General features: G+C 52.1%; 1 non-coding gene across 1 annotated transcript; it reads left to right on the top strand.

Annotated features, from left to right (window-relative positions):
• Positions 1-4,116: 4,116 nt before the first annotated feature.
• TRNAL-CAA (transfer RNA leucine (anticodon CAA)) lies at positions 4,117-4,189 on the top strand. The gene has a single exon. It is a non-coding gene; the product is annotated as a tRNA-Leu (tRNA).
• The last annotated feature ends 10,623 nt before the right edge of the window (positions 4,190-14,812 follow it).

Here is a 14,812-nt window from a genome sequence, read left to right as displayed (position 1 = left end):
GATACTCCCCACCTGGTCTCGTCTTGCCACCTTGCGCTTCTTTGTACTGCACGCTGTGCTTCGAAGAGAACGACGGAACGACGAGGAATTTAACTGCCCCGTGCCCTTTGTCCGCGTCCGTGCAGAACATGCTTCTCGGTCCCCCTTTGACCGGTGGCTCGAACGTGTTTGATGCGTCAACATCGTCCGAGACGACCGCACCTGTCTTTTCTCGCCTGTCGCCGTCTTTGGCTTCGCTACATTAGCCACCGCATTCCGATCCTTTCGGCGCTTCTTTCTGCGGCGCTTTCTCCTCGAACTCTCTTTCATGCCGTCATCTCGCGCCTCGTGCTGGCCGTTACACATCTCGTCGGCCCGGATCGGTCTCTTACCCGCACAGTCTGAGTAATTTACATTAAAATCTACTCTCACTTTGCCTCGACTGGCGGACAGCTCAACCGACTCTGGCACAATGCAGCAGGCTTTACTCGAGTTATGCAACTCGCACTCTTGCGAACTGCCCTCTACTGCATTGCCCAGCTCACGCTGTGCATCTGCACACAGCCCGTCGGTATCGATCGCTGTCTCACGCGCACAGTCCGAATGATTAACAACTGAATCATCCCTATCTAGGCTATCTAGACTGGTGGAGAGCCGCACCGATCCCTGAACAATGCAGTTGTTCTCTCGTGAGCTACGGAGCTCGCCACCCCGAGAACTATTCTCAACTGCATCGTCCAGTTCGCACTTCACTTCTGCACGCAGATCTGACTCGACATGGGTGCTCGCGTCTGTCAAGTCCGCAGTATTCTGTACCTCGCTAACAACCTCGCTACCATGAGATGCGACGCACACGCGCGGTAACTGTGCCAATTTGTTCGCAGCTGGCCTAGCTGTCTCTACAGTCATCTGTTGGCACAGCACCTCGTCGCTCTCACTCTGGCCTTTAACGGCCTCTGTTGCCACTAAGGCTTCGTTAGCTGCTAGCACTTCGAGTTCACTTGTGAACGTGCTGCTACTCTCACAGGTACTACTACTTTCCTCGGCTTTTGAACAAAATCTGCTATTTACTTCCTGCCACTTTCGCTGCGTCCAGCCTACAGATTTTTCAAGCCACTGTTGACTTTGCTCGATTAAATGCTCAAAACCTTCAATCTCTTTGTTCAGTGTATCAATGTACTGCCTCGTTACTGCTGTTAGGCCTTCTTCCTGCGAAACCCTTTTTAGTTTCTGCCTAGCTTTTTCCTGTTTTTGCCTAAATTCATCCTGTTCTTGCCTAATTGCTTCCTGTTCCCGTTTCTTCCTTAGAATTCGTTTGCCCATTTGCTCTATGAATTTCAAATCATTCTCACTTTCGAGAATTGTCTTACGAATTTCTGATTCCTTCAAGTTCTCATCTACGTTTACCCCGATCTCCTCACACAACCACAACAGGTCAGCTCCCGTCAAACACATTAGGACCATGGTCGCTGCTTTAAGCTTTGGCTCTGCTGTCACACAATACTTGTTGCGATACCCACGCAAATCAAAATACAAGTAACAGATCTCAGCGAATCAAATTCAAAAACACAGAGAAATTGAAGCCTGGTAAATCTTACAGCCAAAACCAAATGCTTACCCACTGAAGCAGCACCATATCACCAGTCCTTCGCCGCCGTATCCAGTCAGTTGCAAGAGGTGGTCAATCTCAAGTCGCCTCCAACTTGATCAGGATGCCGGTCGGTCACAATGGGCCAACGTCCGTCAGCTGCCGTTGCTGTCTCCGAGTCGTAGGCCGATCTAGGAGCCGTAGGCCGATCCCACCGCTGCCACCAGTTGTTAGATTCGTCGGACGATCCTACCGCTGTCGACCAGATGTAGGAGTCGTCGGACTAACTCGCCGCTGCCACCATTTGAAGGAGTTGAAGGTCGTAGAGAGGAACTCGGTGAACAGGATTTATTTACATATTAACAGTTTAAGCAAGATACATTGGCAGTCTAGCGCGACTCCCATATGGAGCCCGCAAGACTAACATACAGCAAACAGCCTACGAGCACACAGCTCACTAGCACATTTCTAGTATGACAGAGCACTCAGCTCCCGACAACGAGCACGACACGAGCACGACACGAGCACGCTCTAGCAGCCGGCAAACGCTGCTTATAAGCTCTCCGCTTGACGTCATAGTTCGACGTCATCGTTTGACGTCACTCTTCGAGGTCCCCGTGGACGGAGTCCCAGTGGACGGAAATGTTCCTGTTGCACACACACACAGGTGAAAAGGCCGGACAGTTCTCGGTACCGCCCAGCTTTCAGTGCCGACGTCAGAGGGCTTCGTAGAACTCTGCTTTGTCCCGGATGGCTCGGCCAAGTACCAATTTCCTGAGTTGATCGCGCGCCACGTGGCTGCCGGCCCTTCGCAGTTCTCCGAAGGGCGTCCCGTCTGGTGGGCTTGGAACACGTGCAGCGGGCTGAAAGCTGGCACGTTGCCACCCCGTACGGCCATTCTTAACAATGGCAAAAGAATTGAGCAAACTGTCTCTGTGTCGTCGTCAGTTAGCATGCTTTGACCGAGCTGCCCGCAATATTGCGTCATATTTACTGGCCGCCGGACCAGGTACACCTTTGGATATGACATGTATAGTACTTGTAGTTAGTTACCAAAGTAGTCTCCAGTCACGGTTATCCACGTGCGTGAAGGATATTCTATTTAAAATTATTGTGCAGTAATATATGCGGGATTTGTCTGTTCTCCATAGTGTCTACGATGTTGCCGTTCCGCCTTTATAATATAGCTGTAATGTACACTAGCAGATATCGAACGTCATAAAGGCTACCCATATACTCAAAGACCTTGCGTACAACTCCTGACACTTGTATCAAGAGTTGCGCGACTGCCAAGAACATCCATAAGAAATGTTAAATAATGAATTATGGGATTTTACATGCCAAAACCACAATCTCATTATGAGGCACGCCGTAGTGGGGGATTCCGGAATAATTTGGAGCACCTGGGGATGTTTAACGTACACCTAAACCTAAGTCTGATAATGGCTGATGATGATGGTGAAACCTACCTACACGGGTGTTTTCGCATTTCAACCCATCGAAATACGGCTGCCGGGGCTGGGATTCGATCCCGCGACCTCGTGCTTAGCAGCCCAACACCATAGCCATTCAGTAACTACGGCGGGTAAGGAATGTTGGTAATTCGAGGAAGGCGACAGTCGGCACGTGAGACAATTTGTTCTCATGCTCATCGCGCGAGAATCTGTACGAGCCGTCAAAGAATGACATCTTAGAGTGCATTGTACTTAATGTAATGGAGTCCGCGTCCAAAATTCAGACCCGAATCCCCCTGTAACGACTGACGACCAGGCATCTCGCTTATACGTGCAGTCGCCTGACAGCTGCCGGGTACTGGCGTCGGCCACAGGACTTACTTGACCTCTCTTCAACACTTGGCAACATTCTCACTTTATTTCGCACCATCGGGTTGCAGCTGAACTGCTTCAACAGCCAACTTATTTGTTCCGAAATTTGGCCACTTTGTCAATGTTATGGTTTCTTTATTTTTAGATCATTTTAAGCAAGTGCTGTCCAGACATTTCCAGCGGTTTAACCTTTCCCAAAATGCCCGCACTTTTGTCGGCCTCTGTTCATATTTTGGGGGATATTAAATAGACGTTGAAACCATAGCACGGCACCCTGACCACGCTGCTCAAAAAGTGATTGTATTTTCCTGAGGTCTTGTGCAAGCTTCTGCGTTCTTGCCGTTAATCAACCTCCTGATTTTCCTAAACGAGAAGAAAGGGAGTTAACCGAGGTGCCCGATTTTTATTAGTCATATCATAAGAAGCCAACAAACACTGACACCAAGGACAACATAGGGGAAATTACTTGTGCTTAAAACCCCCTTTCTTCTCGTTTATTACATAACGAGGGTCTCGAATGCGGCAACATTGATGCCTTCAAGTAGCATATGTGGGTTTATTGACCAGTTGCCTTCACCAGAAAAAGATCACGTTCTCGTGACGCCTGCGGCAAGAAGGACGTTCCACGTCCGCCGCCAAGGTCTGTGAGTGGTGGCGCTGGCTAACACACCCAGGGTTCTACTAGGACACATAAATACCCAAGAAAGTGGATGGGGAAACAGCGCCGCGGTAGCTCAATTGGTAGAGCATCGCACGCAAAATGCGAAGGTTGTGGGTTCGGTTCCCACCTGCGGCAAGTTGTTTTTTCATCCACTTTAATTTCCATTAAGTTTGCGTTTCTTAATTTCATTTATTAAGCACAAGTAATTTCCCCTATGTTGTCCTTGGTGTCAGTGTTTGTTGGCTTCTTATGATATATCCTGATTTTCCTGTCACTTGTATCCTATTTTTACGACTACGATCCTGGGGAAGTTGGCACTGATGTCATGGCCATAGCATTGAAACCGTTTAAATCAATTCTACCGTGGACACGACAGCCGCTTTTGCTCCCTGCGAATGAAAGTATTGCATTCATGAGCGCCATTCTTAAGCATGTAAATTCACAGTCTAAAAAAATATGCGGATCCCACGCACTGTGCGAATCGATGTAAGCAAAGCTTTGTATTGTTTTCTTTGAGTGATGGTAATTAACGGTAATGCTGACTACGAATGTACAAGTTCTTCAGCGTTTAGTGCAATACGAGGGTAAGCGAGTTGATGGCAAATGTTACCTTGCGTGCACTACTGCTGTTTGTCTGCGTAGTACACAAGATACAGCGAGCCGTGTTTGCTTGAGGCGTTGTTGTGCGCCATTGTTTGTAACCTATGAGAGGGTTGAGCATTGTCATTGTTTCACATGGCACATCGCATAGCGGCAGACTTGTTGGCAGAATTATGAGGCTCTACGTGCAATCCCGCAATCGGATGATGAGGCACGCCGTAGTAGTGTACTCCAGATTAACTTTGATACGCTGGTGTTCCTTAACGTGCTCCTAAATCAATGTGCCCGACCGTATTTCTATTTCGCTCCCGTCGAAATCTGGCTCCCGCGGCGGGATCGAACCCGCGACCTCGAGCAATGCCATAGCCGTCAATGCTACCGCGGCGGCCACAGAAGTGTTGATTTGACGTGCGACCGCTTCAGTAGTGTCACCTACGGTGATTAATTGCGGCTTTGCGTGTGCACGTCCTGCGTCAGTTTCCCACTTGACAAATTTGCATGGTGTTTATTTTTGAGAAATAGCAGGAACATGAAGTACCGTGCCTTCAGTTTGCCCGCAACCGCTGTCGTGTCTATAGTAGTAGCGTTTCGTTATCTTCTCACGCCGCCTTTTCCCTGTTCTGTCCTTCCCCCCTATATGGGAACTGCGAACGAAGAACGGCAAGGCTCTTATTCACTCGTTTCGAGAATACCCCGGTTCTACCCCCATTCTGTGCCTCCTTCTCCCTGCCCCCTCTCTACCATTCTATCTACCTTTCTTCAGGACATGCATGTTAGGATAAGGGTAAGCGTTGCAGTTTCTGCGATGCCCTTGTGGAGGGTCCCGATAATTCCAGCTGTCAAGACGCTAATGTGACGACACCCAGGGAGCTCCAGAGGGTGCTGTGCACATGTGACACGATTGAAAGGTCCAAACGAGTTTCTTGCGCCACCATGAGTTTCACGCTCCTTCCATGTATATGCACGCTCTGAACCTCCCTCTGACATGGCGCGCAAGACAGCAACAGCACCAGTGGAAAAGTCGATGGAAGAAGCAAAGAAAGCTTCGACCCGCACGACTCGCACGACCCGCGTCTCACGAACGAGCTCGAAGAGCTTAGGCGTGTCAATGATAGCCTTAGGAAAGAAAACGCTCTGTTCAAGCAGGAAATCAGTCGGCTAGCGGCCGAGATAGCAGAAATACGAAGATTGGCGCTCACACAGCCAGCTTCTCAGCCTGCCGCACGCTCTTCGGCCATGGACACGGTGGAGGCCCCTCCCAAGACGGTTGCAGTGAAGCGTCGTGCACTGGATGACTCAAGGGGAGACGAGATGGTAGAACTCCTGTCTGATCTCAAGAACGCCATCTCCAACATACAGACAGGTCTCTCTCACGTACAAGAAATGATCGCGCACCCTCAGCTGGGCCTGGTCGCACTCAGCGCTAGAATACTTAGACTGGAGGGGACCAGCCACGGATCTTTGCCAAGCACATCTACAGCACAAGTTCCAAAGTTGCACAGCGTTATTGCCTCACCGACGGAGAGTGCCATTCTGAATGCGGCACATTCGCAATCCATCCCCAAGCCCAAACATGGATAACGGAACTAATGTTATAACAATGTGGCAGTAGAATTGCGCAGGGTTCGTCAGCAAACGGGCGACCCTGCGACAATACCTAAGGAGCGTAAAGGACAAACCCCAAGTAATCGCCTTGCAAGAGACGATCACATCATCACCCATCAAGCTCCCCGGTTTTCTGACGGTGGGTTTCACTGAAGGAGGAAGGGGGGTCGCTACCCTGGTCAGTAAAAAGTTCACGTGCCTTCAGCGAGACCTTGGTCCCGCGGACAATGGGGTCGAGTACGTCATGGCCGAACTCCTTGTCGACCCCCCTAAGCAGTGCTTAAGAAGAAACAGTATCTTCATACTCAATGTTTACTGCAGAACCAGCGTTCACAGAGCCAGGCCTGGTGGTATTCTCAAGAAGGCCGTGCATTTGACGGGCTGTCAGCCTCTAGTCGTCATGGGGGATTTTAATGCCCAGCATCAGGCGTGGGGCTACTGTACCAATACGAAGAAGGGTAGAGCCATATGGGACGCGGCATTGGAGGAAGATCTTACGCTGATAACCGATAAAGACTTTCCAATCAGGAGAGGGAACTCGGTGTGCCGAGATATGACTCCGGATCTTACCTTTGTCAAGAACCTGGAAAACGTCAAGTGGACCAACACAGCCATGGACCTCGGTAGCGATCACTGCATCATCGAAGCGGTGATCAAGGCTGCCCGTAACAAAACGAGGACCTTTAGGTTCACTGACTGGGACTTTTTCTGAGTCAACCTCTCCGAGCGCGTCCTTAACAAGGATATGGACCTAGACTCTTGGTGCGATGAGATAAAGAAGGATGCGGCAAGAGCCACCAAGGAGGTGACAACCGATCTGGAGGTGGACAGGATGGACAGTAGGCTCGCGCGTCTATTGGAAGCGAAGCAGGCACTGCTCGCGAGATGGAAGACTCAGCGCCATAACAGAAGACTACGCAAGAAAATTTCCGATATAAACAAGATGATAGAGGCTCATTGCAAGGTTCTATGCAAGCAGCAATGGGACGAGCTGTGCGACTCGGTGGAGGGCCAGCTCAAGAACGGTAAAATCTGGGGTCTCCTCAGGCACCTACTGCACGATGGCAACACCAAGTCCAATCAGAAGAGAGCTTTGGCGAAAGCTGTCCATTTGGCCACCGACTTGACTCCAGATGAGGCGGTCACGGAGCAGCTCATAGACAAGTACCTGGCGGCCACGGACGATCCGGTGCCCCCCCAGTTTCCCGAGTACGAAGGGCGTGACGTACCATCTATGCACGAGGATTTTACCGTGGCTGAGTTCAAGCGGGTTCTCGCATCCCTCAACGGCAGATCTGCCCCTGGGGCCGACAGGATCACCAACAAGATGCTCAAGCATCTCGACGACGACTCAATCGAGTTTCTTACACACAAGATGAATGAAATCTGGTCCAACGGCCTCATTCCCAAGAGCTGGAAATCAGCCTACACAGTACTCATACCCAAGCCAGGTAAGGCGCCGAGCATCGACAATCTAAGGCCCATCTCCCTGATGTCGTGTGTTGGGAAGATGGCCGAGCACGTCATGCTTCACCACCTCACTGACCATTTCGAGTCTAACGAATGCTATACGCACAACATGATTGGCTTTCGGTCAGGGCTTTCGACTCAGGACGCCATGAGACTGATCAAGCACCAGATCATTAGCTCTACCTCCGCCGACACTAAGGAAATTCTCGGCTTGGATCTGGAAAAGGCTTTTCACAACATATCGCACGCCTTTATTCTCAAGAGCCAGACAGAGTGTAACGTCGGCAACCGGGTGTACAATTTCGTGCGCTCCTTCCTTTCCTCAAGATTGACTCAAGATTGACGAGTTTTAGACCCACGAAATTCAGCTTGGGCCAAAGGTAACACCTCAGGGGGCGGTGATCTCCCCCACGCTGTTCAACATCTCCCTGATCAACCTGTCGAGGGCCTTGAACAAAATACCGAACATTAACCACACGATCTACGCGGATGACATCACCATCTGGTGCTCCAGCGGATGTGAGGGTCAGGTCGAAGGTGCTTTACAAGAGGTCATCGATGTGACGGAGCGGTATCTTATTCCCACCGGGCTAAGGTGCTCGCCCGCTAAATCCGAGCTCTTGCTCTACAGGAAGAGGCCCAGAGGCGGTTCTCACCGGTCCTGGAAGCCAGCAACAGGGAGCCACGTTATTCACCGGTAAGGGCTCCCCAGTACCGCGGTATTGGAATCTCAGCGCTGACGCCCGTTGTTGCAATCGGACCGCTGGCACGAGTTGTTGCATCTGGGTCGCAAGCCCCAAGGGTAGCGTTGGCCTGGCGGCCTGGGGCACAACTGGAAGCATTCGAAGGTCCCGGCAAAGCATGAGTCGACTGGTAACAGAACAACTTGTTTATTCTAGCATCGCAAATGAGCGGGCGGTCAGGTCGACCGAAGTGGAGAGACGGGAGAGCACGTAACTCAACGGAAGAAATCTGAGCCCTTCTCTTGGCGTCCGGGAGCAGCTGCTTTTATAGTCTCGGAGTTGAGGGCAAGAAGGAACGTCTCGTCAGAGGCGCACGTGACGGGGCACGGACACGCTGAGAGACAGGTTGAGACGAGTGTAGTGACGCATCCGCAGGGCCGGCGCCGGTCAGACCTCCTCGCTTCACACTTGGGGAGCTCCTCTCCCCGGCTGCCGCGCTTTGACAAGCGTGGGCACCAACATGCACACACACACACACACACACACTTGAAGGCACGTGGCATTGAAACATGCCTGGACGCGCTTGGCGGGGAGGCTTATCGGCGGCGCTGAACGGGCCAAAATGTCCGCCGCTTTGAACGAAGCCCCGGCGTCCGTTGCATTCGCGCCGGCTATACCGCGCGTCGTAGGCGAAACGTAACAGACCGCCCCGCCGGGGGAAGGAGATCCCGATGGTCAGGGGACTGCATCCGCTGTCCGGAGGGATGTCGCTCGATGATGCTCATAACCGAAGTCGGGCGTCCTTCGGCGTTTCTTGAGCGCAGCGCACAGAGAAGGCCTCGTTCTCTCGTTCAGGTTCACACAGGACACTGCAAAGTGACTTCGGGAGAGTTGACATTTTTGTTCTCGTTCCCGGCAAGCGTTAGAACTACGCCGAAACTCAACCGCTCAATCAGCAAGCACGAAACAACCCTCACCAAGTCCTGCCAGGCTCTTTCCCCTTTTATACCACTGCCTAGTTCCTTACAGTAGTCTAGCAGCACTCAGAACGCGTCCACAAATTGGAAAATTGCACTAGAAAGCACGTCATCACTTTGAAACACTAAACAAAAGCAATATGTTAAAAATCCTGCCTCAGGAAGAAAAACATCAGTAACAAACAACTCTGAGGCTGATTCCTACGTTAGGGGCTTCGACTTAAGCCATCGGCGGTACCGTTGAGACTCCCCTTTTTGTAACGCACCTCAAAGGAAATTGTTGCAAAGCGAGGCTCCAGCGCAGGAGGCGGCCATTTTTGGGAGAGATGGTCTGCAGCCATTGGAGAGGGCAGTGATCCGTCTCAATGATAAACCTCGAGCCGGCTAGGTAGCATGACAATTTCTGAACGGCCCACACGATACACGCACACTCTTTCTCGGTGGCGCTGTACGCCTGCTCACGACTGGTCAGCTTACGACTAGCATACAGGACGGGGTGTTCCACTTCTCCATTTTCCCGTTGGCACAGTACAACGCCCATGCCTCGCTCACTAGCATCGCACTGAACAACGAACCCTTTTGTGTAGTCTGGCGATTGTAGCACAGGCCGGCTTGTTAGGGCGCTCTTTAGGGCGCTAAAAGCTCTTTCCTTTGTCTCGTCCCAGACGACTGTTTGGGGCTCTGTTTTTCTTAGAGCATCCGTCAGGGGAGCCGCGATATCAGAGTACCGGGGGATGTACCGCTGATAGTAGCCGGCGACACCTAAGAACGACCGAATATCGGTCTTCGTGCGCGGTTGCGGGAAGTCTCCACACAGCGGCCACCTTTATTTCAGAGGGGCGGCGACGACCCCGTCCAATCACGTGACCGAGGTAGACAACCTCGGCCTGTGCTAACTGGCACTTGGGAGCCTTGACTGTCAAGCCCGCTTCGCGCAGGCGGGTTAGCACTGCCCGCAAGTGTGCCATATGCTCAGACCAGGATGCGGAGAATATCGCTACGTCGTCTAGATACGGTAAAGCGAATTCTTGCTGTCCCCGCAACACTTTATCCATGAGGCTTGAAAAGCAGTATGGCGCGTTCTTCAAACCAAAACTCAAAACTTTAGGACGGAATGTCCCCATTGGTGAAATGAACGCCGCATACCTACTAGCCTCTTCTGTAAGTGGAACCTGCCAATAACCCCTGACAAGATCTAGGGTGGAAATAAACTGAGCGCTACTCACTTTCTCAAGGCGCTCCTCGATGTTAGGGATCGGATAAATTTGATCCTTAGTGATGGAATTAAGCCTGCGGTAGTCGACGCAAGGACGAGGTTCCTTGCCCGGTACCTCAACTAAAATCAAAGGGGAGGTATAATCACTCTCACCCGCCTCAATAACACCGAGCTGTAGCATTTTCTTTACCTCAGCCTCCATAATATCGTGCTGGCGGGGTGACACCCGATCCGCCTTGGATCGTACTGACTCTGGGGAGGCAAGTTCTATATCATGAGTAAGGACAGAAGTCCTACCAGGCCTCTCAGAGAACAGACCTTGAAACTCTTGTAAGAGCTGGTGTAGTTCGGTTTTCTGCTCAGGCGACAGCAGTGCTTTACTGATTAAGTCACTAATGACTTGATCGGTGTCTTCCCTGTTCGTCACTGAGCCTAGTCCCGGAAGCTCGACCGGAAGCTCTTCAGGAACGTTTACCATCATGCACACCACTGCTTCCCTTTGTCTATAGGGTTTGAGCAGATTACAGTGGTAAACTTGCTGTGCTTTCCGCTTTCCTGGCAGACTCACCACGTGGTTAACGTCCGAGAGTTTTTGAACAATCCGTGCTGGGCCCTCCCACTGCACGTTGTTACGTTTCGCCTACAACGCGCGGTATAGCCGGCGCGGATGCAACGGACGCCGGGGCTTCGTTCAAAGCGGCGGACATTTTGGCCCGTTCAGCGCCGCCGATACGCCTCCCCGCTAAGCGCGTCCAGGCATGTTTCAATGCCACGTGTCTTCGTGTGCGCGTGTGTGTGTGTGTGCATGTTGGTGCCCACGCTTGTCAAGGCGCGGCAGCCGGGGAGAGGAGCTCCCCAAGTGTGAAGCGAGGGGGTTTGACCGGCGCCGGCCCGGCAGATGCGTCACCTTCTAGTCTCGACGTGCCCGAGCGCCGCCGTCACGTGGTCTCATCCAGAGACGTTCCTTCTTGCCCGCGACTGCGAGAGTATAAAAGCAGCTGCCCCCGGACGCCAAGAGAGAGGCTCCGATTTCTTCCGTTGAGTTACGTGCTCTCCCGTCTCTCTACTTCGGTCGACCTGACCGCCCGCTCTTTTGCGCTGCTAGAATAAACAAGTTGTTCTGTTAGCAGTCGACTCATGCTTTGCCGGGACCTTCGGATGCTTCCAGTTGTGCCCCAGGCCGCCAGGCCAACGCTACCCTTGGGGATTGCGACCCATTTGCAACAACGGGCGTCAGCGCTGAGATTCCAACAACTGGTGGCAGCGGTGGGATCGCGACAACGGAGGCCAGCAGCGAAGATCTGCGGTCGACTGTATGCTGAGCAGCACAACGACCATCCGGGAGCAGTGCAACGAGCCCTGTGTGATGACTGGTTGCCTGCAGCGGAACGACTGCGCTGAATTCTTGGCTGCGAGGTTTGGTGAGTGCGGGACTTTCTTCTGAGTTTTGCCAGGCTTTTGTTAGTGTCAGAAACAGAGCTGGTAATTGTGGTTGTCGTTGCTGCCGGGTTAGTTTGCGGCAAGACAATAGTAGGCAGTAGAGAAAGCAGCATTCAGAGCAGCCATGGATTTGAAGTCGTTGCGCAAACCGATATTGCTGGAGCTTGCAAGAGAGTTGGGTCTGGATGTCTTAGACAAACTCAGAAAACCAGAACTGCTAAGGGCTATTCTTGAGTTGGAAGCTGAGGATGACGAGCTGTCGGAATGCCTTGAGACCATTGAGGAGCGGGCAAAAAGACAGGAGCGCGAACTTAAAGAGCAGAAAGAAAAAGAAGAGCGCGACCATGCTTTGGAAATGAAGCGTCTCGAGGTAGAGATGGAACGCGCTCGTAATGGAAGTCAGGCACACGGTGCAGGAGAACAAGTATTGTTCAATATGACTGACCTGATGCGGCCGTTTAAGCTTGGAGAGGACATTGGTTTGTTCCTGGTTAACTTTGAGCGAACGTGCGAGAAGCAGGGGTTCTCTCGGGAAACGTGGCCACAGCGCTTGCTCACTTTGTTACCCGGCGAGGCGGCCGACGTAGTCGCTCGCTTGAAGAGAGAGGAGGCAGAGGATTTCGACAAAGTGAAATCGAGTCTGCTAAAAAAATACAGGCTGTCAGCGGAGGCGTTCCGTCGGAAGTTTCGGGAAAATGAGAAAGGCAGAAGTTAGTCATATACAGAGTTTGCCTACAGGCTTATGTCAAACATGCTGGAGTGGCTCAAAGAAGAGAAAGCGTTTGGTGACCACGAGAAAGTTCTGCAGTGTTTCGGGCTGGAACAGTTCTATAGTCGGTTACCTGAGAACGTGCGGTACTGGGTCTTGGATAGGCCAGACGTTAGTACGGTGGCTAAAGCCGCTGAGCTAGCCGAGGAGTTTATGACGCGTCGAGCTCGCGGAGCTAGGGACGGTCAAAAGGGTGAATTTGGCTCCAAGTTTGAGAGGCCGAAGTTCACGCCCATGAGAAAGCGGTTCGAGACGAGGCAAGCGCGCGTGTGTTATACGTGCCAGAAGCCGGGTCACTTTTCGGCGCAGTGTCCGACCGAACCTAAGGAGACGGCGGCAGCCGAAGCCGAACGCAGAAAACGGTTCGAGATGAGGCAAGCGCGCGTGTGTTATACGTGTCAGAAGCCGGGTCACTTTTCGGCACAGTGTCCAGAAACAAAAACAAAAGTCGTGTTTTTGTCATTATGCAGCACTGACGAGAACATGAAGCTTCTCGAGCCTTACATGCGAGACCTCCTCGTGAACGGGAAAGAGTGCCGAGTGCTTCGCTATTCCGCGGCTACAATGGATGTAGTTCACCCCTCCTACGTAGAACCCGATCTGTTCACGGGCGAGTGCGCATGGATCAAGCAAGCCGTGGAAGCTCATAGCGTGTGTCTGCCCGTAGCAAAAGTGCTTATTGAAGGACCTTTCGGAGCGCTTGAGACGGAGGCCGCAGTGTCATCTATGCTGCCCCCCCCCCCCCCCAGTACCCGTACCTATTTTCGAACAGGTCCGATCACCTCCTGCGCGAGAAGGGGCTTTTGTTTGGTGAGGCTAGCGTTCAGGCCTTAACCAGATCGAAGGTTCGGGAGCTCGCTGCAAAGGCGGTAGTTGCGGGGCCGACGTTGTCGAACAATGAGAAAGGATCAGAGGCGCAGCAAGCTGATATTCAGAGCACGTCCGAACTGAATAAAATTGAGCCTGTAGCGTTGAAGGCACCAGATACCGGAAAGGAAATGCCCGATAAGGGAAAGTTAGAAGAGCTATCTGCAGATTTGCTCATCGCGCCTACGTCAGACGGACTTGATAGGTTGCTAAAAGTCAGCCGGTCGGCTTTGATAGCCGAGCAAAAAAAAGATGGCAGCCTAGAAAACATACGCTGCATTGTCAAGGAAGGTATCGCCAAGAAAAATGCTCGTTTTGTGGAAAGAGGTGGGGTCGTGTACCGGAAGTATCTAGACCGCAGGGGAGTGGAGTTCGATCAGCTGATCGTGCCTCAGTGCTACCGTCAGGATCTGTTGCGCTTGTCGCCTGGGGGTTCGTGGTCCGGACACCTAGGAGTTAAGAAAACTAAGGACCGTCTCTTGTAAGAGTACTATTGGCCAGGGCGTTTTCGGGACGCAGACCACTTTGTGAGGACATGTGACACCTGTCAGCGGGTGGGCAAACCAGGGGACAAATCGAGGGCGCCGTTGAAGTTGGTACCTATCATTACGGAGCCTTTCAGACGGCTCGTTATTGATACAGTGGGACCTCTGCCGGTAACAGCCACGGGGTACAGACACATTTTGACTGTGATCTGCCCAGCGACAAAGTTCCCTGAAGCAGTGCCGCTTAAAGAACTCAGCTCAGTTGAGATAGTCAATGCACTACTGTCCATATTTGCGCGAGTTGGTTTTCCTGCGGAAATCCAATCAGATCAGGGCACAGTGTTTACTAGCGCTTTGACGACAACTTTTCTCGAAAGGTGTGGGGTAAAGCTGTTACACAGCTCAGTGTACCACCCACAGTCGAATTCCGTTGAGAAGCTCCATTCCGTCATGAAGCGCGTGTTGAGAGCATTGTGGTTTGAACAACAAACTGACTGGGAGCTGTGTCTGCCTGGGGTGACGTTGGCATTAAAGACCGCGCCGCATGCGGCTACGGGGTTTTCGCCAGCTGAGCTAGTGTACGGTCGCTCGCTGCGTTCTCCGCTTCGCATGCTCCTGCATGCGAAGCGGAGAACGCATGCAGGAG

Source organism: Dermacentor andersoni, chromosome 1, assembly GCF_023375885.2.
Source record: "Dermacentor andersoni chromosome 1, qqDerAnde1_hic_scaffold, whole genome shotgun sequence".
In the NCBI taxonomy this organism is placed as follows: domain Eukaryota; kingdom Metazoa; phylum Arthropoda; class Arachnida; order Ixodida; family Ixodidae; genus Dermacentor; species Dermacentor andersoni.
Note: the sequence above shows the minus strand (reverse complement) of the source record. Positions and strands in the feature narration are given on the sequence as shown.